Below are 22,956 nucleotides of genomic sequence, written 5' to 3'. Positions count from 1 at the left end.
CTGCGGCCACCCTGCTGCCGGGTTTCTGGAGGGCTTCCTGGAAGCAGCATCCACACCAAGCCCTTGGAAGGCCCAGGCGACGGAGGAGCCGGTCAGGCAGGGGCCGAGGACGGTGAGAGGCCGGGCGGGAAGGAGCGTGTCAGGCAGGGGCAGAGGACGGTGACCGGCCGGGCGGGGAGGAGCCGGTCAGGCGGGGGCCCAGGACAGTGACGGGCCTGGCCGGGGAGGAGTGCGTCAGGCAGGGGCAGAGGAGACGGGCTGGGTAAGGGTTAGGGTTACAGTTAGGGCACAATTCACAATCCCAAAGACGTGGAAGCGACCCGAGTGCCCATCCATCCAGGAGTGCATCAATAAAATGTGGCGCGTGGACACCACGGAGTGCCATTCGGCTGTGAGGAGCAGCGGTGAGAGGGCGCCTCTCGTGTTCTCCTGGCCAGAGCTGGAACCCGTTCCAGTAAACCAAGTATCCCAAGAATGGACACACGAGCACCACGTGAGCGCGCTCACCAGCAAATTGGTACGAACGGATGGACGCCTAAGTGGACAGAGAGGAATCACCTTCATCGGGTGGGTGTCGGGCGGGTGGGGGGAGGGGAGGGGCATACACATCCATTAGGCATGGGGTGGGTGCGCACCGACTGGGGGATGGGCGCACTTGAAGCTCTGACCCGAGGGGGGAGGCTTGGAGAGGGCAAGGCACCCGACCTTAACATTGGTACCCCCACAATACGCTGGAACAACATGAGAGGTATATGAATAAGAACACAGGGGGGGCCGGGCGCGGTGGCTCACGCCTGTAATCCTAGCTCTCTGGGAGGCCGAGGCGGGCGGATTGCTCCAGGTCAGGAGTTCGAAACCAGCCTGAGCAAGAGCGAGACCCCGTCTCTACTAAAAATAGAAAGAAATTAATTGGCCAACTAATATATATAGAAAAACACAGCCGGGCGTGGTGGTGCATGCCTGTAGTCCCAACTACTCGGGAGGCTGAGGCAGCAGGATTGCTTGAGCCCGGAGATTGAGGTTGCTGTGAGCTAGGCTGACGCCATGGCACTCACTCTAGCCTGGGCAGCAAAACGAGACTCTGTCTCAAAAAAAAAAAAAAAAAAAGAACACAGGGGGGAGGGCGGCACGGGCAACACATGTCACCTGAATACTTGTACTCCCATCATCTGCTTGAAAAGAGAGAGAAAAGAAAATGCAATCCTAGAGGTAAGAGACACTTTTTAAAAATAATGAATCCGAAGAGAAAAGTAAAAGGAGGCCTGTGGAGCAGGTCTGGGTGTGACTCCGGATCCCCCAACATCAGGTGCCACCACCAAAGTTTCCTGCGTGTAGCCCATAGAACCCCAAAATCAACGGGACGAGTTCTGGTCACATACTCCCTCAAAATGACATCCTGGCCTTCTTCTGGAACTCCCTCCCCTCTCAGACTCTCAAGGTTTCCTCCAGCGTGTCGGTTCCCACAGAGCAGACCTTTGGTCTGAGACCTGACAGTCCAGATGCCACGCATGCTGCCGCGTGGCGGCGGTGTCGAGGCTTGGGACAAGAGGAGGCCCCACGGTGCGGGCTGGGGCGCCAGGCACCGCGCGGGCGCTGAGGGTGGGGGTGACCCCCACCCCGGGCCGCCGCCGCGCTCCCAGAAAGGGGACAGAACAAGAGGCAAGAAAAAAAAAAAAAAAAGCAGCAGCCTGTGGCACCCGGTATTCCCAGGCGGTCTCCCATCCAAGTACTAACCAGGCCCGACCCTGCTTAGCTTCCGAGACCAGACGAGATCGGGGGCGTTCAGGGTGGTGTGGCCCTAGACGGCGGCGGAGGGCGCCCCTGCCCCGCTCGAGAAGCCGAGCCTCTCTGGGCTTCCCCGCCGCCGCCTCCCGCCCCAGGCCCCGCGCCGGGCCGGGCCGGGCTGGTTGAGTTCGCCGGCCGGGTCCCGCTGGCTCCCAGGGACGGGGGTGATGGGCGGGGCGGGGCGGGGCGGGGCGGGGCGGGGGGGTGTCTCTCTATACACACACACACACACTCACACTCACTCACACTCACACAAGATGCGCCTCCACGGCTGGACTCGCCAAGGTGGAGCCCTCCCAGCCCCCCTCGTCTCCTCGCCCGGCCTCCTTCACCTACCCGCTGCCCACCCCCAGCGCGTCGCTGCCGCTGACTGCGCAGGCGCGGGACGCTCGCCCTTTGACCCCAGCCAGGGGCCGCCCTCCCCCACAACCCCTTTCAGCTGCGCCCCCCCCCTCGCCCTGTGGGTGGGCTGCCGCCTATTCCCCCGGGCCAGGGCTGGGGCACAGCCAGTGTATGGGGCGTCTCTCTCTGGGGATGTGTCCCATGGGTGGGGTGGGGTGGCGTGGTTTGGGGGGCGCTGAAGAAATCAGTCCCCTCCATCTCCTACCTCTGGAAAACGCCCAAGCCCGTGGAGAACTGCCGGCACCGCTTCGTGGGGGCCGGGACCCTCCTCCGTGTCCTCCTGTGGCCCAGTCCAAGGGGCCTGGGCCTGGCCGGGGCTGCATTGGACCCCGACCACCCTGGCGTGTGGACTCGCTAAAAATCGGCCATTAGATATTGGATTCCAGCTTCCTGGAGGTCATTTCACTAATGAGTGCACCGGAAAGAGTTTCCTAATCCATCTGTGAGGGTGGCAACTGAAAGAGAATTTTAAAGCTGACAGAATAGGCGAGGGAAGGCATAGGAGATTTCCACACCCAGCAAGGAAGACTGTCCCGAAATGGAAGAAAGAAACGAGCAAACAGAGACACCGGTAGCCCGCCCGGAAAAGAGTCTGCCCCTGAGAGAAAGCACCCTGACCAGGTTCACCCGTGGGTGGGTGGCGAGCTAGCGGCATTCAGAAGAGCGAGGCCCGCAGTCTGTGCGGAAGACACGTGCGCTCGGGTGTGTGTGGCGGCGCGATTCACAAGCAGCTCTAGACGTTAAACCCAGGAGAAGCCAGGGAGTTCCCAACGCCCCAGGTGTCCTCAGCCCACGACTGGCTGCTGTGGGAATGCGAAGCCCGGCTCCTTGTCTCAGAGCGGGGTTCCCAGGAGGATCAGGCTGAAGCTGGGACTTGGCCTCAAAGTGTCCCCTCGCATGGCCACCCCCTTCCCCTTCCTGCTCCTCTACTCCTGGTGCCCCTCCATCCAGGGGCCAGACCTTAAAGAGTCACCGCAAGAGAATCCTGGTCCCAAAGGAGCCTTCTGGGGGACCGGTGCTGAGAGAGGTTGTGGGCATGGCCCGCTGGGGCTCTGCCCGACCCAGGGCTGAGAGATGCCACCTCCCAGCTCTGGGTCCCTGCAGGAAGTGTTGGCAAGCACAGGGCCGGTCCTCCAAAGGCCCAGGTGCAGGGAGCCCAGGCCAAGCAGCCTGTGGAAGAAGCCACTTGCCGTGCCACCCCGGGAACAGGACTGCAGGCCCCGGCCCTTCCCACCTCCTCCTCCTCCTCCTCCTCCTCCCCCCCGCCCCGCCCCCACAGGGCACAGGGCTCAGAGACACCTCAGACTCTTGCTACCCAAAGTGCAAAGGGCATCAGTTGCTCCTCCAACCCCCCCACCACCGCCCAGCAGACCACGTTGTCCAGCCAGCCCCCGGGCCTCCCTGGGGTGCCCAGCACAAAAGTGCAGACACCCACCGGACCCTCAGTCTCAGTTTTCGGAGGTTTTTGCCACTCTAAGGACCCGCAGGCCAGCTGGGCCTTCGGGCAGGACAGAGAGCCCCGGAATCCGACGTGGAGAGCTGCGTGTACGTCCCCATGAGGAGGCGGTCCCCACCTCCGCGGCTCTCCCCTTGCGGGGAGCGGCAGCCCAGCCGGCAGCCGCAGGGCCTCAGGGAAGACACCAGGCTGGGCCCCCGCGGCACAGCGGGGGCACGTCCCCCGCACTCACGCGACTTAGGGACGGCTGCTGGAGACTGCTGCGGCCACCCTGCTGCCGGGTTTCTGGAGGGCTTCCTGGAAGCAGCATCCACACCAAGCCCTTGGAAGGCCCAGGCGACGGAGGAGCCGGTCAGGCAGGGGCCGAGGACGGTGAGAGGCCGGGCGGGAAGGAGCGTGTCAGGCAGGGGCAGAGGACGGTGACCGGCCGGGCGGGGAGGAGCCGGTCAGGCGGGGGCCCAGGACAGTGACGGGCCTGGCCGGGGAGGAGTGCGTCAGGCAGGGGCAGAGGAGACGGGCTGGGTAAGGGTTAGGGTTACAGTTAGGGCACAATTCACAATCCCAAAGACGTGGAAGCGACCCGAGTGCCCATCCATCCAGGAGTGCATCAATAAAATGTGGCGCGTGGACACCACGGAGTGCCATTCGGCTGTGAGGAGCAGCGGTGAGAGGGCGCCTCTCGTGTTCTCCTGGCCAGAGCTGGAACCCGTTCCAGTAAACCAAGTATCCCAAGAATGGACACACGAGCACCACGTGAGCGCGCTCACCAGCAAATTGGTACGAACGGATGGACGCCTAAGTGGACAGAGAGGAATCACCTTCATCGGGTGGGTGTCGGGCGGGTGGGGGGAGGGGAGGGGCATACACATCCATTAGGCATGGGGTGGGTGCGCACCGACTGGGGGATGGGCGCACTTGAAGCTCTGACCCGAGGGGGGAGGCTTGGAGAGGGCAAGGCACCCGACCTTAACATTGGTACCCCCACAATACGCTGGAACAACATGAGAGGTATATGAATAAGAACACAGGGGGGGCCGGGCGCGGTGGCTCACGCCTGTAATCCTAGCTCTCTGGGAGGCCGAGGCGGGCGGATTGCTCCAGGTCAGGAGTTCGAAACCAGCCTGAGCAAGAGCGAGACCCCGTCTCTACTAAAAATAGAAAGAAATTAATTGGCCAACTAATATATATAGAAAAACACAGCCGGGCGTGGTGGTGCATGCCTGTAGTCCCAACTACTCGGGAGGCTGAGGCAGCAGGATTGCTTGAGCCCGGAGATTGAGGTTGCTGTGAGCTAGGCTGACGCCATGGCACTCACTCTAGCCTGGGCAGCAAAACGAGACTCTGTCTCAAAAAAAAAAAAAAAAAAAGAACACAGGGGGGAGGGCGGCACGGGCAACACATGTCACCTGAATACTTGTACTCCCATCATCTGCTTGAAAAGAGAGAGAAAAGAAAATGCAATCCTAGAGGTAAGAGACACTTTTTAAAAATAATGAATCCGAAGAGAAAAGTAAAAGGAGGCCTGTGGAGCAGGTCTGGGTGTGACTCCGGATCCCCCAACATCAGGTGCCACCACCAAAGTTTCCTGCGTGTAGCCCATAGAACCCCAAAATCAACGGGACGAGTTCTGGTCACATACTCCCTCAAAATGACATCCTGGCCTTCTTCTGGAACTCCCTCCCCTCTCAGACTCTCAAGGTTTCCTCCAGCGTGTCGGTTCCCACAGAGCAGACCTTTGGTCTGAGACCTGACAGTCCAGATGCCACGCATGCTGCCGCGTGGCGGCGGTGTCGAGGCTTGGGACAAGAGGAGGCCCCACGGTGCGGGCTGGGGCGCCAGGCACCGCGCGGGCGCTGAGGGTGGGGGTGACCCCCACCCCGGGCCGCCGCCGCGCTCCCAGAAAGGGGACAGAACAAGAGGCAAGAAAAAAAAAAAAAAAAGCAGCAGCCTGTGGCACCCGGTATTCCCAGGCGGTCTCCCATCCAAGTACTAACCAGGCCCGACCCTGCTTAGCTTCCGAGACCAGACGAGATCGGGGGCGTTCAGGGTGGTGTGGCCCTAGACGGCGGCGGAGGGCGCCCCTGCCCCGCTCGAGAAGCCGAGCCTCTCTGGGCTTCCCCGCCGCCGCCTCCCGCCCCAGGCCCCGCGCCGGGCCGGGCCGGGCTGGTTGAGTTCGCCGGCCGGGTCCCGCTGGCTCCCAGGGACGGGGGTGATGGGCGGGGCGGGGCGGGGCGGGGCGGGGCGGGGGGGTGTCTCTCTATACACACACACACACACTCACACTCACTCACACTCACACAAGATGCGCCTCCACGGCTGGACTCGCCAAGGTGGAGCCCTCCCAGCCCCCCTCGTCTCCTCGCCCGGCCTCCTTCACCTACCCGCTGCCCACCCCCAGCGCGTCGCTGCCGCTGACTGCGCAGGCGCGGGACGCTCGCCCTTTGACCCCAGCCAGGGGCCGCCCTCCCCCACAACCCCTTTCAGCTGCGCCCCCCCCCTCGCCCTGTGGGTGGGCTGCCGCCTATTCCCCCGGGCCAGGGCTGGGGCACAGCCAGTGTATGGGGCGTCTCTCTCTGGGGATGTGTCCCATGGGTGGGGTGGGGTGGCGTGGTTTGGGGGGCGCTGAAGAAATCAGTCCCCTCCATCTCCTACCTCTGGAAAACGCCCAAGCCCGTGGAGAACTGCCGGCACCGCTTCGTGGGGGCCGGGACCCTCCTCCGTGTCCTCCTGTGGCCCAGTCCAAGGGGCCTGGGCCTGGCCGGGGCTGCATTGGACCCCGACCACCCTGGCGTGTGGACTCGCTAAAAATCGGCCATTAGATATTGGATTCCAGCTTCCTGGAGGTCATTTCACTAATGAGTGCACCGGAAAGAGTTTCCTAATCCATCTGTGAGGGTGGCAACTGAAAGAGAATTTTAAAGCTGACAGAATAGGCGAGGGAAGGCATAGGAGATTTCCACACCCAGCAAGGAAGACTGTCCCGAAATGGAAGAAAGAAACGAGCAAACAGAGACACCGGTAGCCCGCCCGGAAAAGAGTCTGCCCCTGAGAGAAAGCACCCTGACCAGGTTCACCCGTGGGTGGGTGGCGAGCTAGCGGCATTCAGAAGAGCGAGGCCCGCAGTCTGTGCGGAAGACACGTGCGCTCGGGTGTGTGTGGCGGCGCGATTCACAAGCAGCTCTAGACGTTAAACCCAGGAGAAGCCAGGGAGTTCCCAACGCCCCAGGTGTCCTCAGCCCACGACTGGCTGCTGTGGGAATGCGAAGCCCGGCTCCTTGTCTCAGAGCGGGGTTCCCAGGAGGATCAGGCTGAAGCTGGGACTTGGCCTCAAAGTGTCCCCTCGCATGGCCACCCCCTTCCCCTTCCTGCTCCTCTACTCCTGGTGCCCCTCCATCCAGGGGCCAGACCTTAAAGAGTCACCGCAAGAGAATCCTGGTCCCAAAGGAGCCTTCTGGGGGACCGGTGCTGAGAGAGGTTGTGGGCATGGCCCGCTGGGGCTCTGCCCGACCCAGGGCTGAGAGATGCCACCTCCCAGCTCTGGGTCCCTGCAGGAAGTGTTGGCAAGCACAGGGCCGGTCCTCCAAAGGCCCAGGTGCAGGGAGCCCAGGCCAAGCAGCCTGTGGAAGAAGCCACTTGCCGTGCCACCCCGGGAACAGGACTGCAGGCCCCGGCCCTTCCCACCTCCTCCTCCTCCTCCTCCTCCTCCCCCCCGCCCCGCCCCCACAGGGCACAGGGCTCAGAGACACCTCAGACTCTTGCTACCCAAAGTGCAAAGGGCATCAGTTGCTCCTCCAACCCCCCCACCACCGCCCAGCAGACCACGTTGTCCAGCCAGCCCCCGGGCCTCCCTGGGGTGCCCAGCACAAAAGTGCAGACACCCACCGGACCCTCAGTCTCAGTTTTCGGAGGTTTTTGCCACTCTAAGGACCCGCAGGCCAGCTGGGCCTTCGGGCAGGACAGAGAGCCCCGGAATCCGACGTGGAGAGCTGCGTGTACGTCCCCATCAGGAGGCGGTCCCCACCTCCGCGGCTCTCCCCTTGCGGGGAGCGGCAGCCCAGCCGGCAGCCGCAGGGCCTCAGGGAAGACACCAGGCTGGGCCCCCGCGGCACAGCGGGGGCACGTCCCCCGCACTCACGCGACTTAGGGACGGCTGCTGGAGACTGCTGCGGCCACCCTGCTGCCGGGTTTCTGGAGGGCTTCCTGGAAGCAGCATCCACACCAAGCCCTTGGAAGGCCCAGGCGACGGAGGAGCCGGTCAGGCAGGGGCCGAGGACGGTGAGAGGCCGGGCGGGAAGGAGCGTGTCAGGCAGGGGCAGAGGACGGTGACCGGCCGGGCGGGGAGGAGCCGGTCAGGCGGGGGCCCAGGACAGTGACGGGCCTGGCCGGGGAGGAGTGCGTCAGGCAGGGGCAGAGGAGACGGGCTGGGTAAGGGTTAGGGTTACAGTTAGGGCACAATTCACAATCCCAAAGACGTGGAAGCGACCCGAGTGCCCATCCATCCAGGAGTGCATCAATAAAATGTGGCGCGTGGACACCACGGAGTGCCATTCGGCTGTGAGGAGCAGCGGTGAGAGGGCGCCTCTCGTGTTCTCCTGGCCAGAGCTGGAACCCGTTCCAGTAAACCAAGTATCCCAAGAATGGACACACGAGCACCACGTGAGCGCGCTCACCAGCAAATTGGTACGAACGGATGGACGCCTAAGTGGACAGAGAGGAATCACCTTCATCGGGTGGGTGTCGGGCGGGTGGGGGGAGGGGAGGGGCATACACATCCATTAGGCATGGGGTGGGTGCGCACCGACTGGGGGATGGGCGCACTTGAAGCTCTGACCCGAGGGGGGAGGCTTGGAGAGGGCAAGGCACCCGACCTTAACATTGGTACCCCCACAATACGCTGGAACAACATGAGAGGTATATGAATAAGAACACAGGGGGGGCCGGGCGCGGTGGCTCACGCCTGTAATCCTAGCTCTCTGGGAGGCCGAGGCGGGCGGATTGCTCCAGGTCAGGAGTTCGAAACCAGCCTGAGCAAGAGCGAGACCCCGTCTCTACTAAAAATAGAAAGAAATTAATTGGCCAACTAATATATATAGAAAAACACAGCCGGGCGTGGTGGTGCATGCCTGTAGTCCCAACTACTCGGGAGGCTGAGGCAGCAGGATTGCTTGAGCCCGGAGATTGAGGTTGCTGTGAGCTAGGCTGACGCCATGGCACTCACTCTAGCCTGGGCAGCAAAACGAGACTCTGTCTCAAAAAAAAAAAAAAAAAAAAGAACACAGGGGGGAGGGCGGCACGGGCAACACATGTCACCTGAATACTTGTACTCCCATCATCTGCTTGAAAAGAGAGAGAAAAGAAAATGCAATCCTAGAGGTAAGAGACACTTTTTAAAAATAATGAATCCGAAGAGAAAAGTAAAAGGAGGCCTGTGGAGCAGGTCTGGGTGTGACTCCGGATCCCCCAACATCAGGTGCCACCACCAAAGTTTCCTGCGTGTAGCCCATAGAACCCCAAAATCAACGGGACGAGTTCTGGTCACATACTCCCTCAAAATGACATCCTGGCCTTCTTCTGGAACTCCCTCCCCTCTCAGACTCTCAAGGTTTCCTCCAGCGTGTCGGTTCCCACAGAGCAGACCTTTGGTCTGAGACCTGACAGTCCAGATGCCACGCATGCTGCCGCGTGGCGGCGGTGTCGAGGCTTGGGACAAGAGGAGGCCCCACGGTGCGGGCTGGGGCGCCAGGCACCGCGCGGGCGCTGAGGGTGGGGGTGACCCCCACCCCGGGCCGCCGCCGCGCTCCCAGAAAGGGGACAGAACAAGAGGCAAGAAAAAAAAAAAAAAAGCAGCAGCCTGTGGCACCCGGTATTCCCAGGCGGTCTCCCATCCAAGTACTAACCAGGCCCGACCCTGCTTAGCTTCCGAGACCAGACGAGATCGGGGGCGTTCAGGGTGGTGTGGCCCTAGACGGCGGCGGAGGGCGCCCCTGCCCCGCTCGAGAAGCCGAGCCTCTCTGGGCTTCCCCGCCGCCGCCTCCCGCCCCAGGCCCCGCGCCGGGCCGGGCCGGGCTGGTTGAGTTCGCCGGCCGGGTCCCGCTGGCTCCCAGGGACGGGGGTGATGGGTGGGGCGGGGCGGGGCGGGGCGGGGTGGGGGGCTGTCTCTCTATACACACACACACACACTCACACTCACTCACACTCACACAAGATGCGCCTCCACGGCTGGACTCGCCAAGGTGGAGCCCTCCCAGCCCCCCTCGTCTCCTCGCCCGGCCTCCTTCACCTACCCGCTGCCCACCCCCAGCGCGTCGCTGCCGCTGACTGTGCAGGCGCGGGACGCTCGCCCTTTGACCCCAGCCAGGGGACGCCCTCCCCCACAACCCCTTTCAGCTGCGCCCCCCCCTCGCCCTGTGGGTGGGCTGCCGCCTATTCCCCCGGGCCAGGGCTGGGGCACAGCCAGTGTATGGGGCGTCTCTCTCTGGGGATGTGTCCCATGGGTGGGGTGGGGTGGCGTGGTTTGGGGCCGCTGAAGAAATCAGTCCCCTCCATCTCCTACCTCTGGAAAACGCCCAAGCCCGTGGAGAACTGCCGGCACCGCTTCGTGGGGGCCGGGACCCTCCTCCGTGTCCTCCTGTGGCCCAGTCCAAGGGGCCTGGGCCTGGCCGGGGCTGCATTGGACCCCGACCACCCTGGCGTGTGGACTCGCTAAAAATCGGCCATTAGATATTGGATTCCAGCTTCCTGGAGGTCATTTCACTAATGAGTGCACCGGAAAGAGTTTCCTAATCCATCTGTGAGGGTGGCAACTGAAAGAGAATTTTAAAGCTGACAGAATAGGCGAGGGAAGGCATAGGAGATTTCCACACCCAGCAAGGAAGACTGTCCCGAAATGGAAGAAAGAAACGAGCAAACAGAGACACCGGTAGCCCGCCCGGAAAAGAGTCTGCCCCTGAGAGAAAGCACCCTGACCAGGTTCACCCGTGGGTGGGTGGCGAGCTAGCGGCATTCAGAAGAGCGAGGCCCGCAGTCTGTGCGGAAGACACGTGCGCTCGGGTGTGTGTGGCGGCGCGATTCACAAGCAGCTCTAGACGTTAAACCCAGGAGAAGCCAGGGAGTTCCCAACGCCCCAGGTGTCCTCAGCCCACGACTGGCTGCTGTGGGAATGCGAAGCCCGGCTCCTTGTCTCAGAGCGGGGTTCCCAGGAGGATCAGGCTGAAGCTGGGACTTGGCCTCAAAGTGTCCCCTCGCATGGCCACCCCCTTCCCCTTCCTGCTCCTCTACTCCTGGTGCCCCTCCATCCAGGGGCCAGACCTTAAAGAGTCACCGCAAGAGAATCCTGGTCCCAAAGGAGCCTTCTGGGGGACCGGTGCTGAGAGAGGTTGTGGGCATGGCCCGCTGGGGCTCTGCCCGACCCAGGGCTGAGAGATGCCACCTCCCAGCTCTGGGTCCCTGCAGGAAGTGTTGGCAAGCACAGGGCCGGTCCTCCAAAGGCCCAGGTGCAGGGAGCCCAGGCCAAGCAGCCTGTGGAAGAAGCCACTTGCCGTGCCACCCCGGGAACAGGACTGCAGGCCCCGGCCCTTCCCACCTCCTCCTCCTCCTCCTCCTCCTCCCCCCCGCCCCGCCCCCACAGGGCACAGGGCTCAGAGACACCTCAGACTCTTGCTACCCAAAGTGCAAAGGGCATCAGTTGCTCCTCCAACCCCCCCACCACCGCCCAGCAGACCACGTTGTCCAGCCAGCCCCCGGGCCTCCCTGGGGTGCCCAGCACAAAATTGCAGACACCCACCGGACCCTCAGTCTCAGTTTTCGGAGGTTTTTGCCACTCTAAGGACCCGCAGGCCAGCTGGGCCTTCGGGCAGGACAGAGAGCCCCGGAATCCGACGTGGAGAGCTGCGTGTACGTCCCCATGAGGAGGCGGTCCCCACCTCCGCGGCTCTCCCCTTGCGGGGAGCGGCAGCCCAGCCGGCAGCCGCAGGGCCTCAGGGAAGACACCAGGCTGGGCCCCCGCGGCACAGCGGGGGCACGTCCCCCGCACTCACGCGACTTAGGGACCGCTGCTGGAGACTGCTGCGGCCACCCTGCTGCCGGGTTTCTGGAGGGCTTCCTGGAAGCAGCATCCACACCAAGCCCTTGGAAGGCCCAGGCGACGGAGGAGCCGGTCAGGCAGGGGCCGAGGACGGTGAGAGGCCGGGCGGGAAGGAGCGTGTCAGGCAGGGGCAGAGGACGGTGACAGGCCGGGCGGGGAGGAGCCGGTCAGGCGGGGGCCCAGGACAGTGACGGGCCTGGCCGGGGAGGAGTGCGTCAGGCAGGGGCAGAGGAGACGGGCTGGGTAAGGGTTAGGGTTACAGTTAGGGCACAATTCACAATCCCAAAGACGTGGAAGCGACCCGAGTGCCCATCCATCCAGGAGTGCATCAATAAAATGTGGCGCGTGGACACCACGGAGTGCCATTCGGCTGTGAGGAGCAGCGGTGAGAGGGCGCCTCTCGTGTTCTCCTGGCCAGAGCTGGAACCCGTTCCAGTAAACCAAGTATCCCAAGAATGGACACACGAGCACCACGTGAGCGCGCTCACCAGCAAATTGGTACGAACGGATGGACGCCTAAGTGGACAGAGAGGAATCACCTTCATCGGGTGGGTGTCGGGCGGGTGGGGGGAGGGGAGGGGCATACACATCCATTAGGCATGGGGTGGGTGCGCACCGACTGGGGGATGGGCGCACTTGAAGCTCTGACCCGAGGGGGGAGGCTTGGAGAGGGCAAGGCACCCGACCTTAACATTGGTACCCCCACAATACGCTGGAACAACATGAGAGGTATATGAATAAGAACACAGGGGGGGCCGGGCGCGGTGGCTCACGCCTGTAATCCTAGCTCTCTGGGAGGCCGAGGCGGGCGGATTGCTCCAGGTCAGGAGTTCGAAACCAGCCTGAGCAAGAGCGAGACCCCGTCTCTACTAAAAATAGAAAGAAATTAATTGGCCAACTAATATATATAGAAAAACACAGCCGGGCGTGGTGGTGCATGCCTGTAGTCCCAACTACTCGGGAGGCTGAGGCAGCAGGATTGCTTGAGCCCGGAGATTGAGGTTGCTGTGAGCTAGGCTGACGCCATGGCACTCACTCTAGCCTGGGCAGCAAAACGAGACTCTGTCTCAAAAAAAAAAAAAAAAAAAAGAACACAGGGGGGAGGGCGGCACGGGCAACACATGTCACCTGAATACTTGTACTCCCATCATCTGCTTGAAAAGAGAGAGAAAAGAAAATGCAATCCTAGAGGTAAGAGACACTTTTTAAAAATAATGAATCCGAAGAGAAAAGTAAAAGGAGGCCTGTGGAGCAGGTCTGGGTGTGACTCCGGATCCCCCAACATCAGGTGCCACCACCAAAGTTTCCTGCGTGTAGCCCATAGAACCCCAAAATCAACGGGACGAGTTCTGGTCACATACTCCCTCAAAATGACATCCTGGCCTTCTTCTGGAACTCCCTCCCCTCTCAGACTCTCAAGGTTTCCTCCAGCGTGTCGGTTCCCACAGAGCAGACCTTTGGTCTGAGACCTGACAGTCCAGATGCCACGCATGCTGCCGCGTGGCGGCGGTGTCGAGGCTTGGGACAAGAGGAGGCCCCACGGTGCGGGCTGGGGCGCCAGGCACCGCGCGGGCGCTGAGGGTGGGGGTGACCCCCACCCCGGGCCGCCGCCGCGCTCCCAGAAAGGGGACAGAACAAGAGGCAAGAAAAAAAAAAAAAAAGCAGCAGCCTGTGGCACCCGGTATTCCCAGGCGGTCTCCCATCCAAGTACTAACCAGGCCCGACCCTGCTTAGCTTCCGAGACCAGACGAGATCGGGGGCGTTCAGGGTGGTGTGGCCCTAGACGGCGGCGGAGGGCGCCCCTGCCCCGCTCGAGAAGCCGAGCCTCTCTGGGCTTCCCCGCCGCCGCCTCCCGCCCCAGGCCCCGCGCCGGGCCGGGCCGGGCTGGTTGAGTTCGCCGGCCGGGTCCCGCTGGCTCCCAGGGACGGGGGTGATGGGTGGGGCGGGGCGGGGCGGGGCGGGGTGGGGGGCTGTCTCTCTATACACACACACACACACTCACACTCACTCACACTCACACAAGATGCGCCTCCACGGCTGGACTCGCCAAGGTGGAGCCCTCCCAGCCCCCCTCGTCTCCTCGCCCGGCCTCCTTCACCTACCCGCTGCCCACCCCCAGCGCGTCGCTGCCGCTGACTGTGCAGGCGCGGGACGCTCGCCCTTTGACCCCAGCCAGGGGCCGCCCTCCCCCACAACCCCTTTCAGCTGCGCCCCCCCCTCGCCCTGTGGGTGGGCTGCCGCCTATTCCCCCGGGCCAGGGCTGGGGCACAGCCAGTGTATGGGGCGTCTCTCTCTGGGGATGTGTCCCATGGGTGGGGTGGGGTGGCGTGGTTTGGGGCCGCTGAAGAAATCAGTCCCCTCCATCTCCTACCTCTGGAAAACGCCCAAGCCCGTGGAGAACTGCCGGCACCGCTTCGTGGGGGCCGGGACCCTCCTCCGTGTCCTCCTGTGGCCCAGTCCAAGGGGCCTGGGCCTGGCCGGGGCTGCATTGGACCCCGACCACCCTGGCGTGTGGACTCGCTAAAAATCGGCCATTAGATATTGGATTCCAGCTTCCTGGAGGTCATTTCACTAATGAGTGCACCGGAAAGAGTTTCCTAATCCATCTGTGAGGGTGGCAACTGAAAGAGAATTTTAAAGCTGACAGAATAGGCGAGGGAAGGCATAGGAGATTTCCACACCCAGCAAGGAAGACTGTCCCGAAATGGAAGAAAGAAACGAGCAAACAGAGACACCGGTAGCCCGCCCGGAAAAGAGTCTGCCCCTGAGAGAAAGCACCCTGACCAGGTTCACCCGTGGGTGGGTGGCGAGCTAGCGGCATTCAGAAGAGCGAGGCCCGCAGTCTGTGCGGAAGACACCTGCGCTCGGGTGTGTGTGGCGGCGCGATTCACAAGCAGCTCTAGACGTTAAACCCAGGAGAAGCCAGGGAGTTCCCAACGCCCCAGGTGTCCTCAGCCCACGACTGGCTGCTGTGGGAATGCGAAGCCCGGCTCCTTGTCTCAGAGCGGGGTTCCCAGGAGGATCAGGCTGAAGCTGGGACTTGGCCTCAAAGTGTCCCCTCGCATGGCCACCCCCTTCCCCTTCCTGCTCCTCTACTCCTGGTGCCCCTCCATCCAGGGGCCAGACCTTAAAGAGTCACCGCAAGAGAATCCTGGTCCCAAAGGAGCCTTCTGGGGGACCGGTGCTGAGAGAGGTTGTGGGCATGGCCCGCTGGGGCTCTGCCCGACCCAGGGCTGAGAGATGCCACCTCCCAGCTCTGGGTCCCTGCAGGAAGTGTTGGCAAGCACAGGGCCGGTCCTCCAAAGGCCCAGGTGCAGGGAGCCCAGGCCAAGCAGCCTGTGGAAGAAGCCACTTGCCGTGCCACCCCGGGAACAGGACTGCAGGCCCCGGCCCTTCCCACCTCCTCCTCCTCCTCCTCCTCCTCCCCCCCGCCCCGCCCCCACAGGGCACAGGGCTCAGAGACACCTCAGACTCTTGCTACCCAAAGTGCAAAGGGCATCAGTTGCTCCTCCAACCCCCCCACCACCGCCCAGCAGACCACGTTGTCCAGCCAGCCCCCGGGCCTCCCTGGGGTGCCCAGCACAAAAGTGCAGACACCCACCGGACCCTCAGTCTCAGTTTTCGGAGGTTTTTGCCACTCTAAGGACCCGCAGGCCAGCTGGGCCTTCGGGCAGGACAGAGAGCCCCGGAATCCGACGTGGAGAGCTGCGTGTACGTCCCCATGAGGAGGCGGTCCCCACCTCCGCGGCTCTCCCCTTGCGGGGAGCGGCAGCCCAGCCGGCAGCCGCAGGGCCTCAGGGAAGACACCAGGCTGGGCCCCCGCGGCACAGCGGGGGCACGTCCCCCGCACTCACGCGACTTAGGGACCGCTGCTGGAGACTGCTGCGGCCACCCTGCTGCCGGGTTTCTGGAGGGCTTCCTGGAAGCAGCATCCACACCAAGCCCTTGGAAGGCCCAGGCGACGGAGGAGCCGGTCAGGCAGGGGCCGAGGACGGTGAGAGGCCGGGCGGGAAGGAGCGTGTCAGGCAGGGGCAGAGGACGGTGACAGGCCGGGCGGGGAGGAGCCGGTCAGGCGGGGGCCCAGGACAGTGACGGGCCTGGCCGGGGAGGAGTGCGTCAGGCAGGGGCAGAGGAGACGGGCTGGGTAAGGGTTAGGGTTACAGTTAGGGCACAATTCACAATCCCAAAGACGTGGAAGCGACCCGAGTGCCCATCCATCCAGGAGTGCATCAATAAAATGTGGCGCGTGGACACCACGGAGTGCCATTCGGCTGTGAGGAGCAGCGGTGAGAGGGCGCCTCTCGTGTTCTCCTGGCCAGAGCTGGAACCCGTTCCAGTAAACCAAGTATCCCAAGAATGGACACACGAGCACCACGTGAGCGCGCTCACCAGCAAATTGGTACGAACGGATGGACGCCTAAGTGGACAGAGAGGAATCACCTTCATCGGGTGGGTGTCGGGCGGGTGGGGGGAGGGGAGGGGCATACACATCCATTAGGCATGGGGTGGGTGCGCACCGACTGGGGGATGGGCGCACTTGAAGCTCTGACCCGAGGGGGGAGGCTTGGAGAGGGCAAGGCACCCGACCTTAACATTGGTACCCCCACAATACGCTGGAACAACATGAGAGGTATATGAATAAGAACACAGGGGGGGCCGGGCGCGGTGGCTCACGCCTGTAATCCTAGCTCTCTGGGAGGCCGAGGCGGGCGGATTGCTCCAGGTCAGGAGTTCGAAACCAGCCTGAGCAAGAGCGAGACCCCGTCTCTACTAAAAATAGAAAGAAATTAATTGGCCAACTAATATATATAGAAAAACACAGCCGGGCGTGGTGGTGCATGCCTGTAGTCCCAACTACTCGGGAGGCTGAGGCAGCAGGATTGCTTGAGCCCGGAGATTGAGGTTGCTGTGAGCTAGGCTGACGCCATGGCACTCACTCTAGCCTGGGCAGCAAAACGAGACTCTGTCTCAAAAAAAAAAAAAAAAAAAAGAACACAGGGGGGAGGGCGGCACGGGCAACACATGTCACCTGAATACTTGTACTCCCATCATCTGCTTGAAAAGAGAGAGAAAAGAAAATGCAATCCTAGAGGTAAGAGACACTTTTTAAAAATAATGAATCCGAAGAGAAAAGTAAAAGGAGGCCTGTGGAGCAGGTCTGGGTGTGACTCCGGATCCCCCAACATCAGGTGCCACCACCAAAGTTTCCTGCGTGTAGCCCATAGAACCCCAAAATCAACGGGACGAGTTCTGGTCACATACTCCCTCAAAATGACATCCTGGCCTTCTTCTGGAACTCCCTCCCCTCTCAGACTCTCAAGGTTTCCTCCAGCGTGTCGGTTCCCACAGAGCAGACCTTTGGTCTGAGACCTGACAGTCCAGATGCCACGCATGCTGCCGCGTGGCGGCGGTGTCGAGGCTTGGGACAAGAGGAGGCCCCACGGTGCGGGCTGGGGCGCCAGGCACCGCGCGGGCGCTGAGGGTGGGGGTGACCCCCACCCCGGGCCGCCGCCGCGCTCCCAGAAAGGGGACAGAACAAGAGGCAAGAAAAAAAAAAAAAAAGCAGCAGCCTGTGGCACCCGGTATTCCCAGGCGGTCTCCCATCCAAGTACTAACCAGGCCCGACCCTGCTTAGCTTCCGAGACCAGACGAGATCGGGGGCGTTCAGGGTGGTGTGGCCCTAGACGGCGGCGGAGGGCGCCCCTGCCCCGCTCGAGAAGCCGAGCCTCTCTGGGCTTCCCCGCCGCCGCCTCCCGCCCCAGGCCCCGCGCCGGGCCGGGCCGGGCTGGTTGAGTTCGCCGGCCGGGTCCCGCTGGCTCCCAGGGACGGGGGTGATGGGTGGGGCGGGGCGGGGCGGGGCGGGGTGGGGGGCTGTCTCTCTATACACACACACACACACTCACACTCACTCACACTCACACAAGATGCGCCTCCACGGCTGGACTCGCCAAGGTGGAGCCCTCCCAGCCCCCCTCGTCTCCTCGCCCGGCCTCCTTCACCTACCCGCTGCCCACCCCCAGCGCGTCGCTGCCGCTGACTGTGCAGGCGCGGGACGCTCGCCCTTTGACCCCAGCCAGGGGCCGCCCTCCCCCACAACCCCTTTCAGCTGCGCCCCCCCCTCGCCCTGTGGGTGGGCTGCCGCCTATTCCCCCGGGCCAGGGCTGGGGCACAGCCAGTGTATGGGGCGTCTCTCTCTGGGGATGTGTCCCATGGGTGGGGTGGGGTGGCGTGGTTTGGGGCCGCTGAAGAAATCAGTCCCCTCCATCTCCTACCTCTGGAAAACGCCCAAGCCCGTGGAGAACTGCCGGCACCGCTTCGTGGGGGCCGGGACCCTCCTCCGTGTCCTCCTGTGGCCCAGTCCAAGGGGCCTGGGCCTGGCCGGGGCTGCATTGGACCCCGACCACCCTGGCGTGTGGACTCGCTAAAAATCGGCCATTAGATATTGGATTCCAGCTTCCTGGAGGTCATTTCACTAATGAGTGCACCGGAAAGAGTTTCCTAATCCATCTGTGAGGGTGGCAACTGAAAGAGAATTTTAAAGCTGACAGAATAGGCGAGGGAAGGCATAGGAGATTTCCACACCCAGCAAGGAAGACTGTCCCGAAATGGAAGAAAGAAACGAGCAAACAGAGACACCGGTAGCCCGCCCGGAAAAGAGTCTGCCCCTGAGAGAAAGCACCCTGACCAGGTTCACCCGTGGGTGGGTGGCGAGCTAGCGGCATTCAGAAGAGCGAGGCCCGCAGTCTGTGCGGAAGACACCTGCGCTCGGGTGTGTGTGGCGGCGCGATTCACAAGCAGCTCTAGACGTTAAACCCAGGAGAAGCCAGGGAGTTCCCAACGCCCCAGGTGTCCTCAGCCCACGACTGGCTGCTGTGGGAATGCGAAGCCCGGCTCCTTGTCTCAGAGCGGGGTTCCCAGGAGGATCAGGCTGAAGCTGGGACTTGGCCTCAAAGTGTCCCCTCGCATGGCCACCCCCTTCCCCTTCCTGCTCCTCTACTCCTGGTGCCCCTCCATCCAGGGGCCAGACCTTAAAGAGTCACCGCAAGAGAATCCTGGTCCCAAAGGAGCCTTCTGGGGGACCGGTGCTGAGAGAGGTTGTGGGCATGGCCCGCTGGGGCTCTGCCCGACCCAGGGCTGAGAGATGCCACCTCCCAGCTCTGGGTCCCTGCAGGAAGTGTTGGCAAGCACAGGGCCGGTCCTCCAAAGGCCCAGGTGCAGGGAGCCCAGGCCAAGCAGCCTGTGGAAGAAGCCACTTGCCGTGCCACCCCGGGAACAGGACTGCAGGCCCCGGCCCTTCCCACCTCCTCCTCCTCCTCCTCCTCCTCCCCCCCGCCCCGCCCCCACAGGGCACAGGGCTCAGAGACACCTCAGACTCTTGCTACCCAAAGTGCAAAGGGCATCAGTTGCTCCTCCAACCCCCCCACCACCGCCCAGCAGACCACGTTGTCCAGCCAGCCCCCGGGCCTCCCTGGGGTGCCCAGCACAAAAGTGCAGACACCCACCGGACCCTCAGTCTCAGTTTTCGGAGGTTTTTGCCACTCTAAGGACCCGCAGGCCAGCTGGGCCTTCGGGCAGGACAGAGAGCCCCGGAATCCGACGTGGAGAGCTGCGTGTACGTCCCCATGAGGAGGCGGTCCCCACCTCCGCGGCTCTCCCCTTGCGGGGAGCGGCAGCCCAGCCGGCAGCCGCAGGGCCTCAGGGAAGACACCAGGCTGGGCCCCCGCGGCACAGCGGGGGCACGTCCCCCGCACTCACGCGACTTAGGGACGGCTGCTGGAGACTGCTGCGGCCACCCTGCTGCCGGGTTTCTGGAGGGCTTCCTGGAAGCAGCATCCACACCAAGCCCTTGGAAGGCCCAGGCGACGGAGGAGCCGGTCAGGCAGGGGCCGAGGACGGTGAGAGGCCGGGCGGGAAGGAGCGTGTCAGGCAGGGGCAGAGGACGGTGACCGGCCGGGCGGGGAGGAGCCGGTCAGGCGGGGGCCCAGGACAGTGACGGGCCTGGCCGGGGAGGAGTGCGTCAGGCAGGGGCAGAGGAGACGGGCTGGGTAAGGGTTAGGGTTACAGTTAGGGCACAATTCACAATCCCAAAGACGTGGAAGCGACCCGAGTGCCCATCCATCCAGGAGTGCATCAATAAAATGTGGCGCGTGGACACCACGGAGTGCCATTCGGCTGTGAGGAGCAGCGGTGAGAGGGCGCCTCTCGTGTTCTCCTGGCCAGAGCTGGAACCCGTTCCAGTAAACCAAGTATCCCAAGAATGGACACACGAGCACCACGTGAGCGCGCTCACCAGCAAATTGGTACGAACGGATGGACGCCTAAGTGGACAGAGAGGAATCACCTTCATCGGGTGGGTGTCGGGCGGGTGGGGGGAGGGGAGGGGCATACACATCCATTAGGCATGGGGTGGGTGCGCACCGACTGGGGGATGGGCGCACTTGAAGCTCTGACCCGAGGGGGGAGGCTTGGAGAGGGCAAGGCACCCGACCTTAACATTGGTACCCCCACAATACGCTGGAACAACATGAGAGGTATATGAATAAGAACACAGGGGGGGCCGGGCGCGGTGGCTCACGCCTGTAATCCTAGCTCTCTGGGAGGCCGAGGCGGGCGGATTGCTCCAGGTCAGGAGTTCGAAACCAGCCTGAGCAAGAGCGAGACCCCGTCTCTACTAAAAATAGAAAGAAATTAATTGGCCAACTAATATATATAGAAAAACACAGCCGGGCGTGGTGGTGCATGCCTGTAGTCCCAACTACTCGGGAGGCTGAGGCAGCAGGATTGCTTGAGCCCGGAGATTGAGGTTGCTGTGAGCTAGGCTGACGCCATGGCACTCACTCTAGCCTGGGCAGCAAAACGAGACTCTGTCTCAAAAAAAAAAAAAAAAAAAGAACACAGGGGGGAGGGCGGCACGGGCAACACATGTCACCTGAATACTTGTACTCCCATCATCTGCTTGAAAAGAGAGAGAAAAGAAAATGCAATCCTAGAGGTAAGAGACACTTTTTAAAAATAATGAATCCGAAGAGAAAAGTAAAAGGAGGCCTGTGGAGCAGGTCTGGGTGTGACTCCGGATCCCCCAACATCAGGTGCCACCACCAAAGTTTCCTGCGTGTAGCCCATAGAACCCCAAAATCAACGGGACGAGTTCTGGTCACATACTCCCTCAAAATGACATCCTGGCCTTCTTCTGGAACTCCCTCCCCTCTCAGACTCTCAAGGTTTCCTCCAGCGTGTCGGTTCCCACAGAGCAGACCTTTGGTCTGAGACCTGACAGTCCAGATGCCACGCATGCTGCCGCGTGGCGGCGGTGTCGAGGCTTGGGACAAGAGGAGGCCCCACGGTGCGGGCTGGGGCGCCAGGCACCGCGCGGGCGCTGAGGGTGGGGGTGACCCCCACCCCGGGCCGCCGCCGCGCTCCCAGAAAGGGGACAGAACAAGAGGCAAGAAAAAAAAAAAAAAAAGCAGCAGCCTGTGGCACCCGGTATTCCCAGGCGGTCTCCCATCCAAGTACTAACCAGGCCCGACCCTGCTTAGCTTCCGAGACCAGACGAGATCGGGGGCGTTCAGGGTGGTGTGGCCCTAGACGGCGGCGGAGGGCGCCCCTGCCCCGCTCGAGAAGCCGAGCCTCTCTGGGCTTCCCCGCCGCCGCCTCCCGCCCCAGGCCCCGCGCCGGGCCGGGCCGGGCTGGTTGAGTTCGCCGGCCGGGTCCCGCTGGCTCCCAGGGACGGGGGTGATGGGCGGGGCGGGGCGGGGCGGGGCGGGGCGGGGGGGTGTCTCTCTATACACACACACACACACTCACACTCACTCACACTCACACAAGATGCGCCTCCACGGCTGGACTCGCCAAGGTGGAGCCCTCCCAGCCCCCCTCGTCTCCTCGCCCGGCCTCCTTCACCTACCCGCTGCCCACCCCCAGCGCGTCGCTGCCGCTGACTGCGCAGGCGCGGGACGCTCGCCCTTTGACCCCAGCCAGGGGCCGCCCTCCCCCACAACCCCTTTCAGCTGCGCCCCCCCCCTCGCCCTGTGGGTGGGCTGCCGCCTATTCCCCCGGGCCAGGGCTGGGGCACAGCCAGTGTATGGGGCGTCTCTCTCTGGGGATGTGTCCCATGGGTGGGGTGGGGTGGCGTGGTTTGGGGGGCGCTGAAGAAATCAGTCCCCTCCATCTCCTACCTCTGGAAAACGCCCAAGCCCGTGGAGAACTGCCGGCACCGCTTCGTGGGGGCCGGGACCCTCCTCCGTGTCCTCCTGTGGCCCAGTCCAAGGGGCCTGGGCCTGGCCGGGGCTGCATTGGACCCCGACCACCCTGGCGTGTGGACTCGCTAAAAATCGGCCATTAGATATTGGATTCCAGCTTCCTGGAGGTCATTTCACTAATGAGTGCACCGGAAAGAGTTTCCTAATCCATCTGTGAGGGTGGCAACTGAAAGAGAATTTTAAAGCTGACAGAATAGGCGAGGGAAGGCATAGGAGATTTCCACACCCAGCAAGGAAGACTGTCCCGAAATGGAAGAAAGAAACGAGCAAACAGAGACACCGGTAGCCCGCCCGGAAAAGAGTCTGCCCCTGAGAGAAAGCACCCTGACCAGGTTCACCCGTGGGTGGGTGGCGAGCTAGCGGCATTCAGAAGAGCGAGGCCCGCAGTCTGTGCGGAAGACACGTGCGCTCGGGTGTGTGTGGCGGCGCGATTCACAAGCAGCTCTAGACGTTAAACCCAGGAGAAGCCAGGGAGTTCCCAACGCCCCAGGTGTCCTCAGCCCACGACTGGCTGCTGTGGGAATGCGAAGCCCGGCTCCTTGTCTCAGAGCGGGGTTCCCAGGAGGATCAGGCTGAAGCTGGGACTTGGCCTCAAAGTGTCCCCTCGCATGGCCACCCCCTTCCCCTTCCTGCTCCTCTACTCCTGGTGCCCCTCCATCCAGGGGCCAGACCTTAAAGAGTCACCGCAAGAGAATCCTGGTCCCAAAGGAGCCTTCTGGGGGACCGGTGCTGAGAGAGGTTGTGGGCATGGCCCGCTGGGGCTCTGCCCGACCCAGGGCTGAGAGATGCCACCTCCCAGCTCTGGGTCCCTGCAGGAAGTGTTGGCAAGCACAGGGCCGGTCCTCCAAAGGCCCAGGTGCAGGGAGCCCAGGCCAAGCAGCCTGTGGAAGAAGCCACTTGCCGTGCCACCCCGGGAACAGGACTGCAGGCCCCGGCCCTTCCCACCTCCTCCTCCTCCTCCTCCTCCTCCC

General features: G+C 62.9%; 6 non-coding genes across 6 annotated transcripts; all 6 read right to left on the bottom strand.

Annotated features, from left to right (window-relative positions):
* Positions 1–1,685: 1,685 nt before the first annotated feature.
* LOC142867145 (5S ribosomal RNA) lies at positions 1,686–1,804 on the bottom strand. Its single transcript, XR_012916872.1, has one exon. It is a non-coding gene; the product is annotated as a 5S ribosomal RNA (ribosomal RNA).
* A 3,784-nt stretch (positions 1,805–5,588) lies between these two features.
* On the bottom strand, positions 5,589–5,707 carry LOC142867144 (5S ribosomal RNA). Its single transcript, XR_012916871.1, has one exon. It is a non-coding gene; the product is annotated as a 5S ribosomal RNA (ribosomal RNA).
* Positions 5,708–9,491: 3,784 nt separating this feature from the next.
* On the bottom strand, positions 9,492–9,610 carry LOC142867143 (5S ribosomal RNA). The gene has a single exon (XR_012916870.1). It is a non-coding gene; the product is annotated as a 5S ribosomal RNA (ribosomal RNA).
* A 3,782-nt stretch (positions 9,611–13,392) lies between these two features.
* On the bottom strand, positions 13,393–13,511 carry LOC142867134 (5S ribosomal RNA). The gene has a single exon (XR_012916865.1). It is a non-coding gene; the product is annotated as a 5S ribosomal RNA (ribosomal RNA).
* A 3,782-nt stretch (positions 13,512–17,293) lies between these two features.
* On the bottom strand, positions 17,294–17,412 carry LOC142867123 (5S ribosomal RNA). The gene has a single exon (XR_012916854.1). It is a non-coding gene; the product is annotated as a 5S ribosomal RNA (ribosomal RNA).
* A 3,782-nt stretch (positions 17,413–21,194) lies between these two features.
* Positions 21,195–21,313, bottom strand: LOC142867112 (5S ribosomal RNA). Its single transcript, XR_012916843.1, has one exon. It is a non-coding gene; the product is annotated as a 5S ribosomal RNA (ribosomal RNA).
* Between the last annotated feature and the right edge of the window lie 1,643 nt (positions 21,314–22,956).

Source organism: Microcebus murinus, unplaced genomic scaffold (genome assembly GCF_040939455.1).
Source record: "Microcebus murinus isolate Inina unplaced genomic scaffold, M.murinus_Inina_mat1.0 scaf013_hap2_Mmur4.0, whole genome shotgun sequence".
Taxonomy (NCBI): domain Eukaryota; kingdom Metazoa; phylum Chordata; class Mammalia; order Primates; family Cheirogaleidae; genus Microcebus; species Microcebus murinus.
Note: the sequence above shows the minus strand (reverse complement) of the source record. Positions and strands in the feature narration are given on the sequence as shown.